Below are 22,073 nucleotides of genomic sequence, written 5' to 3' on the forward strand. Positions count from 1 at the left end.
CTTGTTATATCTGAACATTTAATCTCTTTTGTCACATTTAATTCTGTCTGGGGAGGGCAAGGATAGCGCGTGAGGGTGCGAGGGCGAAGAGAGCGCGCGAGGGTCCGAGGGCGAGCAGAGCGCGTGAGGGTGAGGGTAAGGAGAGCGTGCGAGGGCAAGGGCGAGGAGAGTGCACGAGGCTGCGAGGGTGAGGAGAGCGCGCAATGGTGCGAGGGCGAGGGCAAGGAGAGCGCGCAAGGGTGCGAGGGCGAGGGCAAAGAGAGCGCGAGGGTGCGAGGGTAAAGAGAGTGCGCGAGGGCGAGGGCAAGGAGAACGCGAGGGTAAGGAGAGTGCGCGAGAGTGAGGGCAAGGAGAGCGCGCGAGGGTGAGGGCAAGGAGAGCACGCGAGGGTGCAAGGGGACATGAGGAGCAAGAAGTGCACTGGGTGGGCGTGGACGTGGGGTATGACATGCATGTAACTAGAGTTCTGTGAGACCCACCTCCCCCAGCCTGGAGGTGAGACGCTGTTATGCCCGTGTGAGGAGCTCTGGGTCAATGTTACAGTGCACTGGGTGGTGGGGACAGCAGTAACCTCAGGTCACTGTTTCCCCTCAAAGAGTCATGCCTGACACCAAGATAGCAATTCACAGAGTTTTATTTATTTCATCTTGACAACTGTAAATTAAATAATGGTAACTGCCCATTCACTCACAGTCACACACAATTAACTGACCGTTGACAACAAGAGACAGTTTGAATAATGTCCCGTTTCTCACCTTCACTCTGCATCAGGGAAACCAATGATTATAAAATCACACTTCAGGGCCGTGTCCAATATCGCAGCAGATCCAGGGTCACTACCAAGGAATTTGGCAATTTTACACCATTATATCGATCAGACTGCAGAACGCACCGTCCTCAGCAAAGTGAGCCAGAAGATTCTCTGTCGGAATAGTCTCGCCTCAGGACACCGGTGTCCCAGACTGAGCCAGACCACGGACTCTTCCTGTCTGTGTGATTACGTGGTGGAATTACGTATCTGCCGAACCATAACTGGCGTCAGAGGGTGCTCAGCTGCAGCCGGTGTCCCATGAAAACTGTTCAGAATTAAACCTGGAGCGCGGCCGTTGAATGGAAGGGCGGAAAATCGTTAAAACGACCCATCCTGTGAGTGGGGATATTCACACATTCAGATGTTCACAGGAATACTGTCAGTCCGGGTCTGGGTTCCTGCAGAGACCTAAGTTCCTTCTCACCGGTCCAAAAGAATTCATTGTCCCTCAGCCTGAAACACATGGAAGAATAAAGAGGGAAGAGGCAGATTACACAACAGTGCCAGCAACAGGGGACTGGGGTTAACATTTCAACATTCACAGACAAATATCACCAGAAAACCCGTCGATTCGCTGATATTTTATCACATTGAACATCAACACAAACCCTCACCGGATCCGCTGCAGACTTGGGAGGAACAGAATGAGGTACTGGAGAGCGGGGACAGATCTGTTTGTGAGCAAGTTTACTGTCACGTCTAGCTCCGTCAGTATACTGAGAGCGGGGACAAGATCCTCAACACCAGAATCTGTGAGACCGACATCGTTCAGCCTGGAGGTGAGAGAGAGTGAGGGTGAAGGACACAGAGAGACAGGAGATGGTGCAAATCCCGTGTTTATCAGTAACACAATTACTGATCACATAAATGTTCAGTGTCAGACACCCAGTGACTCTAAGCATAATACTTACCACAGAGTTTGTATTTTACACTCTGGGTTCCTCAGAGCCGCAGACGCCAGTTTCACACCTAAATCTCCCAGGTTATTCGTCCCGTGTCTAAGTACAAATAGACAAACTGATGAACAAAGTGATTCAAACAGTGGGTCTGACCGAGTTTCTCTCACTCAGATATTTTTGGAAACATTAAACCCTTCAGTAAATAAATAATTGGATTTCCATCACTGTCAAAGTCCCTCTCTGCCCATCTTCAGGAATGTCAGTAATTTAATCTCTCAGTGTGACCCTGTAAACATCAATGGGATGATCAATCCGACAGGAGGAAGGGGATGGGGTAGAGAGATCCTACAGCAGGAAGGGTGATGAACAATAAAGATCCGACAGGCAGAAAGGTTGGGGAAGAGAGATCCTTTCAGGAAGAAAGGGGGAATGGGGAAGCGAGATCCTTTCAGGAAGAAAGGGGGAATGGGGAAGAGTGATCCTGACAGGGGGAAATGGGGAATGGGGAAGAGAGATCCTGACAGGGGAAAGGGGGAATGGGGAAGAGAGATCCTTGCAGGAGGAAGGGGGATGGAAATAATAGATCCCAGAGGAAAGGGGGATGGAAAGGGAGATCCAAAAGGACAGAGGGGGTTGTGAACAAGAGATCCCACAGGAGGAAGGGGGATGGAGAAGGGAGATCCAACAGTAGGAAGGGGGATGTGAAGAAGACATCCCACAGGAGGATAGCAATGAGACAGTAGATCCCAAAAGAGGAGGAAATACTGAAGTTGATCTCAGCTGGCCTGAGCTGAGGCCCACAATGGGAGAAGGGGAAGCCCAAATGGCGGCTGGGAAAGCAGACTCACTTCGGTGGAGTGCAGGCAATAGTCACACCCGGGAAAGGCAGGGGGAGGACAATCTCACTGAGGTATTTCTCTCCCTCTCACTGAGACAGTCCTCTGACCCTCTCCTGTCCCTGGTCGGGAAGTGGCTGTGACGCTCTGACACATCTGCTGCAGTCAGTGTCCTTCTGGGTGTCAGTAACATTGAGAAGTCTGTTGTCACAGGCAGTGAGAAAAGTCCGCTCCTCTGATTTGCCCCCATTAAACCAATGGCTGCTGTTCACTGATCTGATGAAGAGTCCAAAATCCCTTCACAGAGAACCCTTCCATCCCTGGGGAATTACTGACCTAACCCCGGTCATTTGTCATAATTCTTCACTATCTGATTTACTACAGTTTTACCCAAATCCCTTCACATTGAAACAACACAATGGAACAGTTTCACTGTTCAGACTGTGAGATAAATCACGTTACCCCAACTCCTGGCACTTGTGCAGCCCGGGTCCCAACCGCTGGATTCCTTCATACTGAATACGGCAGTTCCACAGGTCAAGCTGTTTTATTGTATCACAGAGGCCAATGACATGAGACAGGACTGCACAGTCAATCGGGGTCAGTGTCAATCCACGGAATGAAAGTGTTTCCACAGATCCCAGTGTGGCCTTGGCCAGTCCGCGATTCTGAGACTCAAACACGTAGTGCAATGTGTTCAGGAGGCTCCTTGTATCATTTCCACTCCCTGTGTTTCCACTCTGGTGTTTAATCTCCTCCTTCACCCAATCAATCACCTGGCAGGTTGTTTGATGAGGAAATGGACCCAGAAACTCATTCAGGCCCCGAGCTGTCACTGGGGAGGAGAGACCAGCAACAAAACGGAGATATACCTCAAATTGCCCATCTGTTGTGTTCCGAGCTTTAGTGGGGAATTTCAGTTTATCACTGGTATGTGAAATCAGGAATCCTGCGAGTGCCACTACAAACTGTTGGATGGTGAGGTGTGGGAATGTGTACACCACACACCGGGCAGAATCCCCTCTCCAAAATCTCCATCAGGAACCCGGACAGGAATTGGGAAGGCCCTCTAATCTGTCCTGCCTGAGCACTGCTGTAATATTTTCCCTGACTAGCAATGCCACCCCCTCTCCCACCCTTCATCCCTCTGCCTCTATCACGTCTGAAACATCGGAACCCTGGAGCATTGAGCTGCCAGTCCTGCCCCTCCTGTAGCTAAGTTTCACTAATGGCTACAATGTCATAATTCCACATGTCAATCCACGCCCTCAGCTCGTCAGCCTTCCCCACAATACTCCTCGCATTGAAATAGACACACCTCAGAAGATTATTACCACCACACACAACCCGTCTATTTGAGAGTTTGCATGAAACTTTAACATCGCTTATTTTCACCTCCGCTCCACTATCTGCTCTGGCACTCTGGTTCCCATTCCCCTGCAAATCTACAAACCCCATTTCCAGAAAAGTTGGGATATTTTCCAAAATGCAATAAAAACAAAAATCTGTGATATGTTAATTCACGTGAACCTTTATTTAACTGAAAAGTTGAAAGAAACGATTTTCAATAGTTTTACTGACCAACTTAATTGTATTTTGTAAATATACACAAATTTAGATTTTGATGGCTGCAACACACTCAACAAAAGTTGTGATAGAGGCATGTTTACCATTGTGTTACATCACCTTTCCTTTTAATAACACTTTTTAATCATTTTGGAACTGAGGATACTAATTGTAGTAGATTTGCAATTGGAAATTTTGTCCACTCTTGCTTGATATAAGACTTCAGCTGCTCAACAGTCCGTGGTCCGGAGACTGATTCTTGTCTGATTCTTCTCTTCATGATGCGCCATACATTTTCAATAGGAGATAGATCTGGACTGGCAGCAGGCCAGTCAAGCACACACATTCTGTGCCTACAAAGCCACGCTGTTGTAACCCGTGCAGAATGTGGTCTGGTATTGTCCTGCTGAAATAAGCATGGACGTCCCGGGAAGAGATGTCGCCTTGATGGCAACATATGTCTCTGTAAAATCCTAATATATGCCTCAGAGTCAACGGTACCTTCACATATATGCAACTCACCCATGCCGTGGGCACTGATGCACCCCCATACCATCACAGATGCTGGCTTTTGCACCTTTCGCTGATAACAATCAGGATGGTAGTTTTCATCTTTGGCACGGAGAACTCGATGCCCGTTTTTTCCGAAAACTAGCTGAAACGTGGACTCATCTGACCACAGCACACGGTTCCAAAGTCTTTTGGTCCAACTGAGATGAGCTCGGCCCCAGAGAACTCGCCGACGTTTCTGCATAGAGTTGATGTATGGCTTCCTCCTTGCGTAATACAGTTACAAGTTGCATTTCTGGATGCAGTGATAGACTGTGTTAAGTGACAATGGTTTTCCGAAGTACTCCTGAGCCCAGGTGGCTATAATTGTCACAGTAGCATGACGGTTTCTTAGGCAGTGCCGCCTGAGGGCTCGAAGATCACGCACATTCAACAGTGGTTTCCGACCTTGCCCTTTATGCACTGAGATGTCTCTGAATTCTCTGAATCTTTTCACAATATTATGTACTGTAGATGTTGAAAGACCTAAATTCTCTGCAATCTTGCGTTGGGAAATGTTCCTTTTGAACTGACTAACAATTCTCTCACAAATTTTGGCACAAAGGAGATGACCTATCCTTGCTGCAAAGACTGAGCCTTTGATGGACGCTACTTTTATACCCAGTCATGATACCTCACCTGCTACCAATTAGCCTGCTTAATGTGGAGTCTTCCAAACTGGTGTTACTTGAATATTCTGTGCATTTTTCAATCTTGTTTTAACTCTGTCCCAACTTTTGTTGAGCGTGTTGCAGCCATCAAATTCTAAATTTGTGTATATTTACAAAATACAATTAAGTTGGTCAGTAAATCTATTGAAAATCTTTTCTTTGTACTTTTGTCAGTTAAATAAGGGTTCACGTGAATTAACATATCACAGATTTTTGTTTTTATTGCATTTTGGAAAATATCCCAACTTTTCTGGAAATGGGGTTTGCAGTTTAAACCATTCCCAATAGCACTGAAAACCTCCCTGCAAGGATATTGGTCCCCCTGTAGTTCAGGTGTAACCCGTCCCTCTTGTACAGGTCCCACCTGCCCCAGAAGAGGTCCCAATGATCCTGAAATCTGAAACCCTGCCCCCTACACCAGTTCCTCAGCCACGTGTTCATCGTCCAGAGCATCCTATTCTTACCCTCACTGGCACATGGCACAGGTAGCAATCCTGAGATTACCACCCTCCAGGTCCTGCTTTTTAACTTCCTACCAAACTCAAGCACATAAACAAAATGCTGGTGGAACACAGCAGGCCAGGTAGCATCTATAAGGAGAAGCACTGTCGACCTTTCGGGCTGAGACCCTTCGTCATGGAAACGTCGACAGTGCTTCTTCTCCTTATAGATGCTGCCTGGCCTTCTGTGTTCCACCAGCATTTTATGCGTGTTGCTTGAATTTCCAGCATCTGCAGATTTCCTCGTGTTTGCTCAAGCTCAGAAAAATCGGAAGGCTGACTGACGTTCACATTAACAAATCAATGTATGATTTCTCATTTGACCAACAGGCACATCAGCCAATAACAGCAGCAGTCAGTGTTGGGTCTGAGTTACGAAAGGCTGATGGAAATCTGTCCCTCCTCTTCCACTCCATCACTATGGCAGAGTTCAGCGAGTTGGTGCTGTTGGTGATCGCCGACCTCGGCGCCCACAAAGACAGGCGTGGTTCCCCTTCGATACATCGGTGAGTCCGTTCCAGCAATGTCTGTGATGGCTGAGGACAAATGTATTTGCAGGGAGCGAGCGGGGAGGGAGGCCACATGACTACAACTCCCAGAAGGACTTGCTGATGACACAAAAATTGGGGGTGTTGTGGAGAGTCTGGAGGGTTGTCAGAGATTACAGCGGGAAATAGATAGGATGCAGAACTGGGTTGAGAAGTGGCAGGAAAGTGGGGTGTGTTGTGGAGAGTCTGGAGGATTGTCAGAGATTACAGCAGGAGATAGATTGGATGCAGAACTGGGCTGTGAAGTGGCAGAGGGAGTTTAACCCAAATATGTGTGAAGTGGTTCATTTCGACAGGTCAATTCTGAACACAGAATATAATATTAATGGTGAGACTCTTGGGCAGTGTGGAGGATCAGAGAGATCTTGGGATCTGTGTCCATACGACACTCAAAGCTGCTGTGCAGGTTGTCAGTGTTGTTAAGAAGGCGTCTGGTCTGATGGCATTCATCAACTGTGGGGTTGAGTTCAAGAGCTGTGAGGTAATAGTGAAGGCCTTAGTTAGACCTCACTTGGAGTACTGTGTTCAGTTCTGGTCACTTTACTACAGGAAGGATGTGGATACTATAGAGAGAGTGCAGACAAGATTTACAAGGATGTTGCTCCTGGATTGGAGAGTATGCCTTATGAGAATCGATTGAGTGAACTTAGCCTTTTCCCCTTGGAGCGATGGAGGATGAGAGGTGAGTAGACAAAGCTTAACAGGATGCTGCTCGGATAAACAGACTGGATCTAGTTTCTCTGGAGCAGCTGAGGCTGAGGGAGGTCTGACAGACGTTTACAGGAACAAGAGAGACATAGACAGAATGGAGAGCTGGTAATTTTTTCTCTAAGGAGGAAATTTCTAACAGCAGAGGGCATGGACTTCAGGAGAAAGGGGGAACACCACCTCATTGGTACTTCTTGCACTATTTATGTATTTTGTAATTTAGTGTAATTTTGCATCTTGTCTCTGCACAGCTGCTGTTAAAACATTTAGGAAAGACAATAACATTAAAAACCTGACTCAGAATGTTTAAAGGAGATGAGCATTGCCAGTTTTGTTTTTCATACCCTTCGTGGTGGGTGTCTGGACTGAATGCTGGGGCGGTGGTGGTGGAGGCAGATGCAATAGAGGCTATTAGATACCACGTGAATGTGAGGAGAATGGAGGGATGTGGATGTTGTGTAGGCAGAGGGATTGATGTAGTAAGGCATGAAATGACCAGGTCAATTTGTTCAGAACAATATATTGAGCAGAGGGGCCTGTTCAAGGACAAGTACAGGAAGCAGAGCAGGTAAACTGCATAAAGTGATCCCAGTTAGAGAACAGATTGTGACGTCAGTGGATATATTTTGTCATCACAGTTCTCTCATTAAATATACTTCATTGCTGAATAACATGAGGTTTCTGATGTTTATAATGGATGTGGTGAATTGTACTGATCAGACATCTCAGCCTAATGAGCCAACTAAAATTATTGTGAAAGCTGCAGAAAGGTATCTTGGTGTAACTGGTTTTATGTGGGAAGCTGTAATTGAAGCTCTGATGGGTGGGGTATCTGTATCCCAGTCTACTTGTGAAGGTACATAATGGGATTAAAATATTGCAGTGGGATGCAAGAAGCCAGATTTATAATGTTCAAGAATTTAAGAAATTTATTTCTGATTTGGCAGATGCTCCCGATGTTATATATATTCAGGAACCTGGTTATTTGCACATATTAAGTTTTTTGTGCACTATTATATTGTCATTCGGCATGATGGGTTAGTTGGTAGAGGGGTGGTGTTGCCAGTTTTATAAGGCAAGTAGCAGGGTGTAGAGTTGTGGATGTCAATGAAATGGATGTGAGATCTGTTGTAGAAACATTGATTCAACAGGTAGGTGTATAAAAGTGGTTCATTTTTACAACACTTGTTGACAACTTTCTATTGATTGGTTGGAAAGTATATGTAATTCTTGCTCGCGAAGGGCTGTATTTTCTGGGTATTTAAATGCACATAGTTCACTCTGGGGTTGTTTGCAGTATAAAGGTAATGGTTTAATTGAAGAAGAGTTTTTCACCTTGTGTGTCTGAAAGGGTACGAGATCTAATATTCATAGTAGTTCTGGAACTGCTGCAGAATACTGAGGAAGATGCGTATTTTTACAATGAAAGGTTATGTCATGTTATTCAGCGAAATACGTTGGAAGTGATTCCCTTCACAAATGGAATTGATAGGAGAAAGGCTGTACCATGGTGGACTGGGGGAGTGTGTGGAGGGAACTAGGGAGAGAAACAAGGCGTTTAAGAGAGTTGAGAAGTATCAGTCTTCGAGTGACCTTATTAAGCACAAAAGGGCACAGGCCATGGTGAAGAAAGTGGTGAAGATTGTGAAAAAGATTTTCTGGAGGTCATATTGTGATAATATTGGAAGGGATTGGCAGTTCAGATGTCTCCAGGAAAGGATGATATGTTATTTTATGATCAGACATATGACTGACAACTCTCTTGTGATATTAAAATTTCTGAATTGTATTTGGAGGTTTGACCATCTTTCTCATGGAAAATGGTTGTAGTAGTGCCCATTCTAAAACCTGGGAGATCCCCGTCTGATCCTTCTGGTTATAAGCCACTATCGTTAATGGATCATTCATGTAAACTGATGGAATTTATGGTAATCGAACATTTGAGCTATATTTTGGGAAAGTGAGGTGATTTTGCATTTTATCAGAGTGGATATCAGAAGAGTAGAATGACATTGGATTCAGTTTTATGTTTGGAAGATCATATTAGGAATGCAGAGTTAAATATAGATATTGTAATAGTAAAATATTTTGATATTGAAAAGGCAGATGATATTTATGGAAGGACGGACTTTTGATTAAATTTTGGAAATGTGTTTGCGGGGGCCATTGAATAATTTTTTCTGAGTTTTTTTTATTAGGACATCCTGTGAAGGTACGGGTGGGCAGGTTATATTTGGGTTTCTATAAGATAGAGATTGTGACCCACAGGATAGTATTTATTATTTCATATTATGATTAATAATGTTTTTTCTGAGATAGGTTCTGGGGTGTATAAATTACTAGATGTAGATGACAGTTTATGGATTAGAGGTAGAAATTTCAATGTTGGATGCAATTAGCAATTAATAAGGTCGAACAGTCAGCAAATTTAAGCTTTCAGTGGCAAAAAATCACAAGTCATGTCTTTGATAAACAGAATTAAGAGACCTGCACTTGCTTTGAAATCATATGATCAAACTCTTGAAGACGTGTCAGTGGTAAGATTTCCAGGCTTGTGGACAAAGCTGACAAAGGTGCGCTGGAGGACTGTTGCGAACTTTCCAAGAAGACTGTTTTTAGTTTTGGTTGCCTGGGTTCTTACACGCTGGGAATATGGGTTCTTTGGATTTGCAACATTTCCCACTGTCACCTTCTGGGTAACCCTACCTTGCTTTTTTCAATGCCTTTAGTTGATTTTAGATACATGATTTAATCCAGTCTAAGGATTCTGTTATGCCTGAGAATCCTTTGATTTGAGGAAAATTATTATGATATGTTAAACATTGCTGCAGAAGATCCCAAGATAACTTAACTGGGATGTTAATGTGGCCGTTTTTTGTGCATGGACTATAGGTAACAATAAAGAAACAACTTACAAACTATTTATCAGTACATACAGTAGAATTATCGGCTTACAGTGGGTGGTGGAAATTTGTTTGTGTAAATTTGTCATTTGTTCAGAAGCCTTTTCCGTTTTGAAGAGTCTTAAAACAGGTAATTCTCACAGTAGGATAGATTTACTGTTGAAAACTCACCAAAGATTATTTCCTACACAAAGTATTGTTTTATATGTCCACTTCATATGACACAAGCAATCTCCCAGATGTCTGGATGGGCCAAGGACATAGGGTAACAGAGGAAATGAAACAGATTGACATTCGGAAGGAAACGGTGATGAGAAGACTGATGGGACTGAAGGCTGACAAATCCCCAGGTCCAGATGGTCTGCACCCTAGGGTACTAAATGAGGTGGCCCTGGAAATTGCGGATGCATTGGTAATCATTTTCCAATGTTCCTTAAATTCAGGATCAGTTTCTGAGGATTGGAGATTGGCTAATGTTATCCCACTTTTTAAGAAAGGAGGGAGGGAGAAAACAGAGAACTATCGACCTGTCAGCCTTACATCGGTGGTGGGAAAAATGCTAGAGTCCATTATTAAGGATGAAATAGTGGCATATCTAGATAGCAGTGATAGGATTGGGCCAAGCCAGCATGGATTTACCAACGGTAAATCCTGCTTGACTAATCTGTTGGAGTTTTTCGAGGATGTAACCAGGAAGTTAGACGGGGGAGATCCCGTGGATGTAGTGTACCTCGATTTTAAGAAGGCATTTGATAAGGTCCCACATAGAAGATTGGTGGGTAAAATCAAAGCTCAGGGCATCGGGGGGAAGGCATTGACATGGATAGAAAACTGGTTGGCAGATAGAAAGCAAAGGGTAGCGGTGAATGGGTGTTTCTCGGAATGGCAGGTGGTGACTAGTGGGGTGCCACAGGGCTTGGTATTGGGACCACAGCTGTTTACCATTTACGTTAACGATTTGGATGAAGGCATAGAAAATAACATCAGCAAATTTGCTGATGATACTAAGCTGGGTGGCAGTGTGACATGTGATGAGGATGTTAGGAGAATTCAGGGTGACTTGGATAGGCTGGGTGAGTGGGCAGATACTTGGCAGATGATGTTTAATGTGAATGTGAGGTTATCCACTTTGGGAGTAAGAACAGGAAGGCAGATTATTATCTGAACGGTGTAGGGTTGGGTAAGGGAGAAATACAAAGAGATCTCGAGGCCTTGTTCATCAGTCACTGAAGGTGAATGAGCAAGTGCAGCAGGCAGTGAAGAAGGCTAATGGAATGTTGGCCTTTATTACAAAGGGAATTGAGTACAAGAGCAAGGAAATCCTCTTGCATTTGTACAGAGCCCTGGTGAGACCACACCTGGAGTATTGTGTACAGTTTTGGTCTCCAGGGTTAAGGAAGGACATCCTGGCTGTAGAGGAAGTGCAGCGTAGATTCACGAGGTTAATTCCTGGGATGTCTGGACTGTCTTATGTAGAGAGGTTAGAGACACTGGGCTTGTACACGCTGGAATTAAGGAGATTGAGAGGGGATCTGATTGAAATATATAAGATTATTAAGGGATTGGACAAGATAGAGGCAGGAAATATGTTCCAGATGCTGGGAGAGTCCAGTACCAGAGGGCATGGTTTGAGAATAAGGGGTAGTGTGGCGACCCAATTACTAGCACACTCGAACCGGCTGACAATTAGCCAATGTGCAGGCACAAAGGAAGAAAGCCTGAGGGGGTTTCAGTACGTGCCTCTCGAGGTATCGGGTGGGGGAGACAGGCTTTAAAGCAAGACTGTGAATTTGAAATAAACTTATTCTTTGACTGCAGCTTATCGACTCCGTGTCGTTATTTTAGCACTGCGTGTAGCACACCGCTACAGTAGGTCATTTAGGACAGAGTTAAGGAAAAACTTCTTCTCCCAGAGAGTTGTGGGGGTCTGGAATGCACTGCCTCGGAAGGTAGTGGAGGCCAATTCTCTGGATGCTTTCAAGAAGGAGCTAGATAGGTATCTTATGGATAGGGGAATCAAGGGATATGGGGACAAGGCAGGAACCGGGTATTGATGGTAATTGATCAGCTATGATCTCAAAATGGCGGTGCAGGCTCGAGGGGCCGAATGGTCTACTTCTGCACCTATTGTCTATTGATATGGGTCCCTGCACGTAGAGGTTCAGTTACAAAAGCTGTTAAAATCTCAGCTGTGGATAAACACCTTCCACTTAGCTAATCAGAATCTAAGGGGTTGGTGGGTTAAGAATTATAGCAATTATGTTGGGATAATGGGCCTCAAAGGAGACACATTTACAGAATATATAACTGTTAGGTTTATGGGGGAAGGGGGTAAAACAAGAATGTAAGGAATTACATTGACACGACTTAGAATTTGGCACTATGACTTCGTTGTGCTGGGAAACATCATTCTGGGTCATGTAGTTTTCATTTAAAAGCTTTCTTAATTTATTGCAGTAACTTTAATTTAATTCACTGTATTGTGTTTCTTTACGTAGAATCTATAGGACTTGGGGGGGTAACTTAGGTTTCATTTGAATCTTTTTCATGTTCAGTTATTAAGAGATTGGGAGGCTTAAATTACATATGTTACTCGGGAATTTGTGTCCTTATACGTAAACCGTTATTAGTGTAATCCCGATCTCTTTGTATCATTATCATTATTATGTTTATCAATTCGAAACTTAATAAAACAGATTGAGAAAGAAATAAAAGCTTTTTTTTAAGTAATTGCAGTAACTTTAATTCAATTCATTGTATTGTGTTTTGTTAAGTACAATTTATAGGACTTTTGGGGGTAATGTATGTTTCACTTGAAAAAGCATTGAGGGCTTTATTTCCCAATTACCTACACCACACTCCAGTCCAGTTAGAAGCCGGAATGCGGCTTCAATTTGGAGTGTTCACCGCTGTTTATCCAAACCCCTCCCTCGTTCTTCACGTTAGCAAATCATTCAAGGGTGAGGCGGATACTGGTCTGATTGACATTGGATTACCCCACCAGCATCCGACTTGATCCCCGCCACTTTGTGGCAGAGTCGGGCTGTGAGTTCGGTGGGCGGGATAGGGAAACAGATGGACATAGCAACACGTACAACACACTGGAGGAACTCAGCAGGCCGGGCAGCATCCGTGGAAACAAGAAGTCAAGGTTTCGGGCCGGGACCCTTCGTCAGGACTGACTGTATTTCGAAATAGATGGACATATCCACAGACCAATGTGCGGGCGGAATTCCGGGGTAGTTCTTTGACTGACATCTGACGGGTCCAATGATCTACCGAGTCTCCAAGGCCGGTGCTTTGCCCCTTCCCACACACACACTATCGTAACGTCCTGGAGCTGCCGGTCGATGGTTTTAGCCCACAAAGCTGTGCCGAACATGTCCCTACCTTAGAAATACCTGGGAGATCAGGCGGTGAATATGAGGAGCTTTAGCCCGGACTGGAGATACTGCGGCCGCCTCTGGTTTGTGCTCAGGACGCGGCTTTATTAATGAACTGAAGCACCGAGGTGACCGGATATTTCACCGCGCTGATCAGCTGATAACGTCTGACAGGCACAATCCCCACGGTGACAGATTGTGATTAAATTAAGATCAGTTGTGGGAGTTAATTTGTCCCAATAAAGGTGTCTGATCAATTGAATATGCTTCCACTGTAAATCTGCCTTGAGAGTCGTCACAGTTCCAAATCAGTACACACCCCCATGTGCACATTGGATTATTCCAGAGCATGAGTCATTTCAAACAGTTCACAAACTAGCTGTTTCCTTTTTTTGAAAAAAGAACAGATAACAAAGTTAATATTGCATTTATTATTAAAGGCTGTATAAACGGAAAAACCTTGAGATGTGAAACACCTCCAAATCCACCAGTTCCCGCAAGTCAATGTTCCCCCCCGAATCCACCAACACACCCAACTAAGCACATATCTGCAAATCGGTGTGCACCCGCAAATCTGTGCTCAGCGGCAAACCCGCATTCAACCCTCAAATCAGTGTGTATCCCCAAAGCAACCGACACCCCAAAATCCCTGTGCCCTCACAGATTCGCTGGCCTACCCCTAAATCTGTACACATCCACAAAGCCGCATGCACCCCCCGATTCACCGACAAATCTGGAATCCACTGTAAGCCCAAAATGATGGCAACCGATTCTGCTGTATATCCTGATAAATGGCTGGTAGGTCGTTTCTTTATCGTTACCTATAATTCCGGCACAAAAACAGCCACACCAACAATCCCAGTTAAATTATATTTTGATCTGTTACGTATTCAGGCAACAATAAATATAGATGAGTTAGGCAAGGGTTTTTATAACAAATAACACGTTTATTAAACACTGAAACAAACCCCCTCAAAAGTAAACAAACCCAAACGTAACCGGAACTCAGCTGCTGTGCGACACATTCACAGTTCTTAATAGTGTTGCATGTTCAAACAGTTCTTAAAGCGGTATTGAAAAAAAAACAGTTCTTTAAAGCGGTATGCCGAAAGTAAACAGTTCTTTAAAGCGGTAAGCCGAAAGTTCAAAAGCTCACAGTCCTTTTAAAAGGAGAGACTTTTTAAGGCGATTTGAATTCTCTTCCACGTCGTTGTCCTTCGATTCCCCGGCGTCGAACTTTCCCACGAAGAATTTTATAAAATATAACGGCTTAAAGGTACTGACCTTTCTTCCACACTATTCTCAAATCCTTTCTGGTCATCCCAGGGATTAACAGCGAGAATAGTCAACGAAATCCTTCCGAATGAGGATCAAACAAGGTCGAACTTTTCCACCTTCGAAAATCGATTCTCCTCGAGTTTTATCTTCCAAACTTTTATCTTCACTCTCCCTCAGCAAAGAAACCGCTGGCAATGACCTTTTAAACTTTAGGCATTTTATAAAACTTCATTTTTCAACTAAACTGCGTCATCACATTAAATCACGCAGGGACATGAAGTCATCTTGGCAAATCCCGCCACGAACTGCCCCACCTGACAGGGTGGGTCTTCCTTTTATACCCTGTAAAAAAAACCTGTCACATGACCTCTACTGGCGGGAAAATGACATCACTCCACCATCACAAGACCATTACCTCATGTCCAGTATAACTTCAACCCCAGTCACGTGACAAGGGTACCACTGTCACGTGTCACGGGTACGTAACACCTCCCTCCAAAAAAAAAAACATTTTTGGTCTGACAAGAACAAAAATTTTAACAATTACTTACAAGAAAAACAAATGTATAAATTATATAACATACAGAATATACAATACAGTAGGAGTGTTACAATAAAAAAACCACTCAAAAAAAATTACATTGTACATTCAACATCGAGATAGACAATCAACTACATTATCTTTACCTTTAACATGAGTTATCACAATATTGTACTCTTGTAACATCAAACTCCAATTTAACAATCTTCTGTTTTTGTTTTTCATCTTACTCAGAAAAACTAACGGATTATGATCAGTGTAAACAATAAGTGGTTTTTGAGTTGTACCAACATATACCTCAAAATATTCCAAAGCTAAAACAAGAGAGAACAATTCTTTCTCTATTGTTGAATAGTTTCTTTGATGCTTATTAAATTTCTTAGAAAAGGAAGCTACTGGATGATCAACCTCATCACCCTCATTCCTTTGCATCAATACTGCTCCCGCAGCTTCATCACTAGCATCTACAGCTAATGAAAAGGGTTTTTCAAAGTCAGGTGCCTTAAGCACAGGTTGTTGACATATCATTGTTTTCAATTTTTCAAATGCTTCCTGACAAGGCACTGTCCACACAAACTTCACATTCTTCTGCAGAAGATTAGTTAATGGAAGGGCAACATTAGCAAAATTCTTACAAAATTTTCGATAATATCCTACCATTCCCAAAAATCTTCTGAGAGTTTTTTTTCCGTTGGAGTGGGAATCTCTAAAATTGCCTGAACTTTTGCCTGAACAGGAGCTACCTTACCTTGACCTACAACATAACCAAGGTAAGTCACAGTGGCATGTCCAAATTCACTCTTGGCTAAATTAATAGTCAAGTTAGCTTTTGAAAGCTTTTCAAACAATTTCTCCACCACAATTATGTGTGCTTCCCAAGTATCATTTCCTGTCACTAAATCATCAATATAAGCATCAGTATCTTTCAATCCCTGAATCACAGAATTAATCATCCTCTGGAAAGTACCTGGGGCATTCTTCATCCCAAATGGAAGAACATTATACTCATATAACCCAGATGGAGTTACAAATGCAGAAATCTCTCTACCTCTGTCCGTTAATGGAACACACCAATACCCTTTCAATAAATCAATCTTTGTAAGGAACTTTGCTTTCCCAACTTTATCTACACAATCATCTACTCTAGGAATTGGATAAGCATCTGTTTTCGTTACAGCATTCACCTTCCTATAGTCCGTACAAAACCTAATACTACCATCAGGTTTTGGCACCATAACACATGGCGAACTCCAATTCGAGTTAGAATGTCTAATAATATCATTCTCTAACATGTATTCAATTTCTTTCTCAGCAAGTTCACATTTTTCCATGTTCATCCTATATGGATGTTGTTTAATAGGTTTGGCATTTCCAACATCTACATCATGTGAAGCTATAGTAGTCCTTCTCGGAACATCTGGAAACAAATCCTTATACTTAAAAATCAATTCCTTCATCTGTTGTTTCTGCTCTAGCTGTAAATGTGCTAATTTCTCATCCATATTTTCCAAAATGGTCGAATTAGGTAACCTAACAGAAACAATGTTAGATTTAGAATGAAAGTCAGATGAATCATCTATCATGTTCCCAGTTAAATCAAACTCATTCTCACTAACCACAACAGTCACAGTATCAGATTGTTTCTCAAAATATGGTTTAATCATATTTATGTGGCAAAGTTGTGTTGACCTTCTACGATCTGGAGTTTTTATTACGTAATCCACATCATTGATTCTAGACACAATTTCATAAGGACCATGAAATCTAGCTTGAAAAGGATTTGTCTGCACTGGGAAAAGAACCAACACCTTATCTCCAGGCTTAAACATCCTCAACCTAGCTTCCTTATCATACCAAGTTTTCATTTTCTCCTGAGCCAACTTTAAATTTTCCTTGGCTAAACTACAAGCTTTATGTAACCTGTCCTTAAATTTCAAAACATAGTCCAACAAATTAGTATGCACTTCCTTACTAATCCACTGTTCCTTCAATAAAGCTAAAGGTCCTCTAACTCTATGCCCAAACACAAGTTCAAATGGACTAAAACCTAAAGATTCCTGTACCGATTCCCTTACTGCAAATAAAAGTAAGTTTACACTCTCATCCCAGTCACTTTCATTTTCCACACAATATGTCCTAATCATATTCTTGAGAGTAGAATGAAACCTCTCCAAGGCACCTTGCGATTCTGGATGGTATGCAGACGAAGTGATTTGCTTAGCTCCCAATTTATAAACTATCTGTTGAAACAATCCAGACATAAAATTACTACCTTGATCAGTTTGTATTTCCTTAGGCAATCCAAAATAAGTAAAGAATTTTATAAGAGCCTTCGTCACAGTTTTAGCTTTTATATTCCTAAGTGGTACTGCCTCTGGAAACCTAGACGAAGTACACATGATAGTCAACAAATACTGATAACCAGTTTTTGTCTTTGGTAATGGACCAACACAATCTACAATAACTTTAGAAAACGGTTCACCAAATGCTGGAATAGGTTGTAATGGAGCTACTGGTGTAACCTGATTTGGTTTACCCACAATTTGACAAGTATGGCACTTCTTACAAAACATCGCCACATCTTTTCTTAAACCAGGCCAGTAAAAATGTTTTAAAATCTTGTCCACAGTTTTCCTTACCCCTTGATGTCCACCTAAAGGCACACTATGAGCTAAAGTCAAAATCTCATTCCGATAAACTTTAGGAACAACTACCTGATAAACAACATTCCATTCCTCACTTGCAGGAATTGTAGGCGACCTCCACTTCCTCATCAACACTCCTTTTTCCAAATAATATCCTACTGACACCTTCTCAATTTCACTACCTAGTAAAGCTTGTTCCCTTAATTTTCTAATCTCAGGATCTCTATTCTGCTCTGCTATCATCTCCTTCCGAGACAGAGATAAATCTTCATAGTCAGACTTACTCCCAGAATCTTGTTCAAACAACGAAGGTAAGAAAGTCTCTGACACATCCTCAAAACTCGAATCCTGAGTTGAACAGTCATGAGTAACAACCTCATTCTGCACATCAATTTTTTTAGCCATAGCTCTCGTCACAACACAGGAAAAATCTGTGTTAGAATTCACCTCTGGTTCCTCTGATTCCATTGTCAAATGCACTTCAGGAAAAACTTGTCCACCTGCCAAGTCATTACCTAACAATAAAGAAATACCCTTCACAGGTAAGCTATGCTGTAATCCTACTTTAACAAATCCTGTAACTAACCCTGACTTTAAATTTACTTCATGTAAATGTACAGGCATAAAATCACTTCCAACACCTCTTATGTAATTTACCTCACCAGTATCACTCTCTTCATTAAACTTCAACACACTATCTAACATCAGTGATTGAGAAGCTCCAGTATCCCTAAGAATTTTTATTGGCACCAGAGTAGATCCTTCTTTCAAGGATACAAACCCTTCAGTTATAAAATGATCATATCCCTTTCTAACTTGGTCAGACTCTAACAAATCCTCATTTGTGTTTACCAAACCCTGTAACTTTACAGGTGCTTCAGTATGTTGCACACAAGCATCTGGAACTGCTTCCTTCTCTTTCTTTTTCAATTTGAAACAGTTAGCTATTACATGGCCAGGCTTCTTACAATAGTTACAAATAAGACCAAACTGTCTTTCCTTCACAAGTTTACCTTCCTCCTTACCTCTCTCATTAACCTCTGATTTAATTTCTGATTTACCTTGAGTCTCCATATTATTTTTCCTCTTGAAAATTCTACCCTGAGGAAATTTATTCTTATGGATTAAAACATACTCATCAGCTAATCTAGCACAGTCCTGCAATTTATCAGTATCCCTCTCATTTAAGTAGGTCCTTAATTCAACAGGAATGCTTCTTTTAAATTCCTCCATCAAAATCAACTTTTTCAATGTATCATAGTCCTCATTTACATTTTTAGAAGAAACCCATCTCTCAAAACACATAGCTTTATCATAGGCAAATTCCACATAAGTCTTTTCCACAGACTTCTTCAAACTCCTGAATCTTTCCCTATAAGCTTCTGGGACTAATTCGTATGCTTTGAGAATATTTGTTTTCACAATATCATAATCTAATGCTTGCGCAGCAGTTAAAGCTGTGTAAACTTGCTGTGCTTTGCCTTTAATCACACTCTGTAACAACACTGACCATTTATCTTTCGGCCAGTCTGACATCCGAGCAATAGTTTCAAAACGTTGAAAATATCTTTCCACTTCTGTTTCACTAAATGGAGGGACCAATTTAATTTCTTGGCTAGCAACAAACGGTTTTTTAAAATCAGAAGACTGATTCCCAGACCTTAATTTCGCCATTGCATATTCAAAATCTCTCTGCTTCTGTTCAATTTCCAATTTACACCTCTCTAACATCATTTGTTCGATTTGCAACTGCATCTCCAGATTACTTATTGGAAACGATTCTAAAATCGATTCATCAAAATCACCCGAAGCCACAAAATGTGATGCGATTTTTCTCTGTATTACAGCTTTTGATGTAGTCGCCAAAATACCTTTAAATTGCAATCTATTAGCAATCTCAGATACTTCAGTTTTTTTCGCCTTCGCTAACAAACCCGCAGCTGGCGAATCCAGAAACTCATCAATATTCATCGTTGCCGAATACCACTCACAAGCCAATCAAACAAAAGAATCGAGCAATCCCCGTTACCAAAACACCGATTCAAAATTCAACAAGCATTTTAAACTCAAACGATCCAATTCCGGACGTAGCCCCCATAATTAAGTTACGTATTCAGGCAACAATAAATATAGATGAGTTAGGCAAGGGTTTTTATAACAAATAGCACGTTTATTAAACACTGAAACAAACCCCCTCAAAAGTAAACAAACCCAAACGTAACCGGAACTCAGCTGCTGTGCGACACATTCACAGTTCTTAATAGCGTTGCATGTTCAAACAGTTCTTAAAGCGGTATTGAAAAAAAACAGTTCTTTAAAGCGGTATGCCGAAAGTTCAAAAGCTCACAGTCCTTTTAAAAGGAGAGACTTTTTAAGGCAATTTGAATTCTCTTCCACGTCGTTATCCTTCGATTCCCCGGCGTCGAACTTTCCCACGAAGAATTTTATAAAATATAACGGCTTAAAGGTACTGACCTTTCTTCCACACTATTCTCAAATCCTTTCTGGTCATCCCAGGGATTAACAGCGAGAATAGTCAACGAAATCCTTCCGAATGAGGATCAAACAAGGTCGAACTTTTCCACCTTCGAAAATCGATTCTCCTCGAGTTTTATCTTCCAAACTTTTATCTTCACTCTCCCTCAGCAAAGAAACCGCTGACAATGACCTTTTAAACTTTAGGCATTTTATAAAACTTCATTTTTCAACTAAACTGCGTCATCACATTAAATCACGCAGGGACATGAAGTCATCTTGGCAAATCCCGCCACGAACTGCCCCACCTGACAGGGTGGGTCTTCCTTTTTTACCCTGTTAAAAAAAACCTGTCACATGACCTCTACTGGCGGGAAAATGACATCACTCCACCATCACAAGACCATTACCTCATGTCCAGTATAACTTCAACCCCAGTCACGTGACAAGGGTAACACAGTCACGTGTCACGGGTACGTAACAGATCCTTCTGTAAAAATAGTTAACCTATCTCAATAATTTACCTTAATAGATGCTGAACCAACCGATTCGCAGACATAACATAATCGTTAGACTTCATTAAATCGTGTATCCTAAAATCAACCAAAGGTATTGAAAGAAACAGGGTGGGGTTAAAGAGAGCGCGACAGTGGAACATTTTGCATAATTCAACCAACCCACATTCCAAGCATGATAAGAACACAGGCACTGAAAATTCAGAAACACTCTTCTTGTGAAGTTCCCAACAGTTCTCCAACACATCTTTATCAGCATGATAATTTCTTTGCCACCGCAAATTAATCCAGTATATTGACATTAAATTCAACCTCCGCAATTTCAACCAGTAAAGCCGAAACAGGAGACGACCTTACTGCACCACAACACAATCATAAAGCCTGTGCTTGTATCACGCGCAAACATTTTAAAGTTGAAGATGAAGCTAATCAATAAACCACAGACAGAATCAAGAACAGTTCGAATTAAACAAATATAAATGGTCAACAGAGATTTTACTGTAGTACCCCAGAATACCCACATAGACACCTGAGAATATTTAATACTCCTTTATATTTATCAATTATTATACCGATATGGTGCTTCCATGTCAGCTTATTATCCATCCATTTGCTTAGAAATCTTACCACTGACAACTTTTCAGGAGTTTGATCATATGATTTCAAATCAAGTGCAAGTCTATTAATCATGTTTGTAAGACACATATTTTGTCTTGTAGCTACAGAAAACTAAAATCCCATGTATTTGCTGACATTATAAAATGTTATGTTACCTCTCTTTTCCAAAATATAATTCAAACGCTCGATTATCATATGTTCCATCAGTTTACATAAATGAGATATTGTAGCGGTGTGCTACACACAGCGCTGGAATAACGACACGCAGACGGTGAGTTGCAGTTGCGTAAAAGGTTTATTCAAACTTCACGACCTCGCTTTTAAGCCTTCCCGTTTCCGCCCTCCCCGGGCGGGAATGCCTTAGGAGGCGCGTATTCACAGTCCCGTCCCGCGCGCGGGCGTCTCCCCTTGCTGGTGAACAAGGACCGGCGCCCTTTTCCGGGCCGGCCTCCATGCCGGCGCGCACCGTTTCGTGAGCCGGTTCGAGTGCGCTGAGAAGTGGGTCACCACATAACCCAACCCCCCCCCAATGTCCACAGTCTGAGTCGGCCTCTGTTTGGGAGGTCTGCCTCTGCGCCGCGGTGCCTGAGTTCCGACCGGCTGCGCCAAGTCCACATGGCCCGGTTT

General features: G+C 42.4%; 1 long non-coding RNA gene across 1 annotated transcript; it reads right to left on the reverse strand.

Annotated features, from left to right (window-relative positions):
• Positions 1–686: 686 nt before the first annotated feature.
• LOC140733789 (uncharacterized) lies at positions 687–1,787 on the reverse strand. The gene is made up of 3 exons (XR_012100391.1): positions 1,723–1,787; positions 1,426–1,584; positions 687–1,264 (listed from the first exon to the last, which is right to left on the reverse strand). It is a non-coding gene; the product is annotated as an uncharacterized lncRNA (long non-coding RNA).
• Positions 1,788–22,073: the final 20,286 nt, after the last annotated feature.

The sequence above is a fragment of the Hemitrygon akajei genome, chromosome 1, assembly GCF_048418815.1.
Source record: "Hemitrygon akajei chromosome 1, sHemAka1.3, whole genome shotgun sequence".
Taxonomy (NCBI): Eukaryota; Metazoa; Chordata; class Chondrichthyes; order Myliobatiformes; family Dasyatidae; genus Hemitrygon; species Hemitrygon akajei.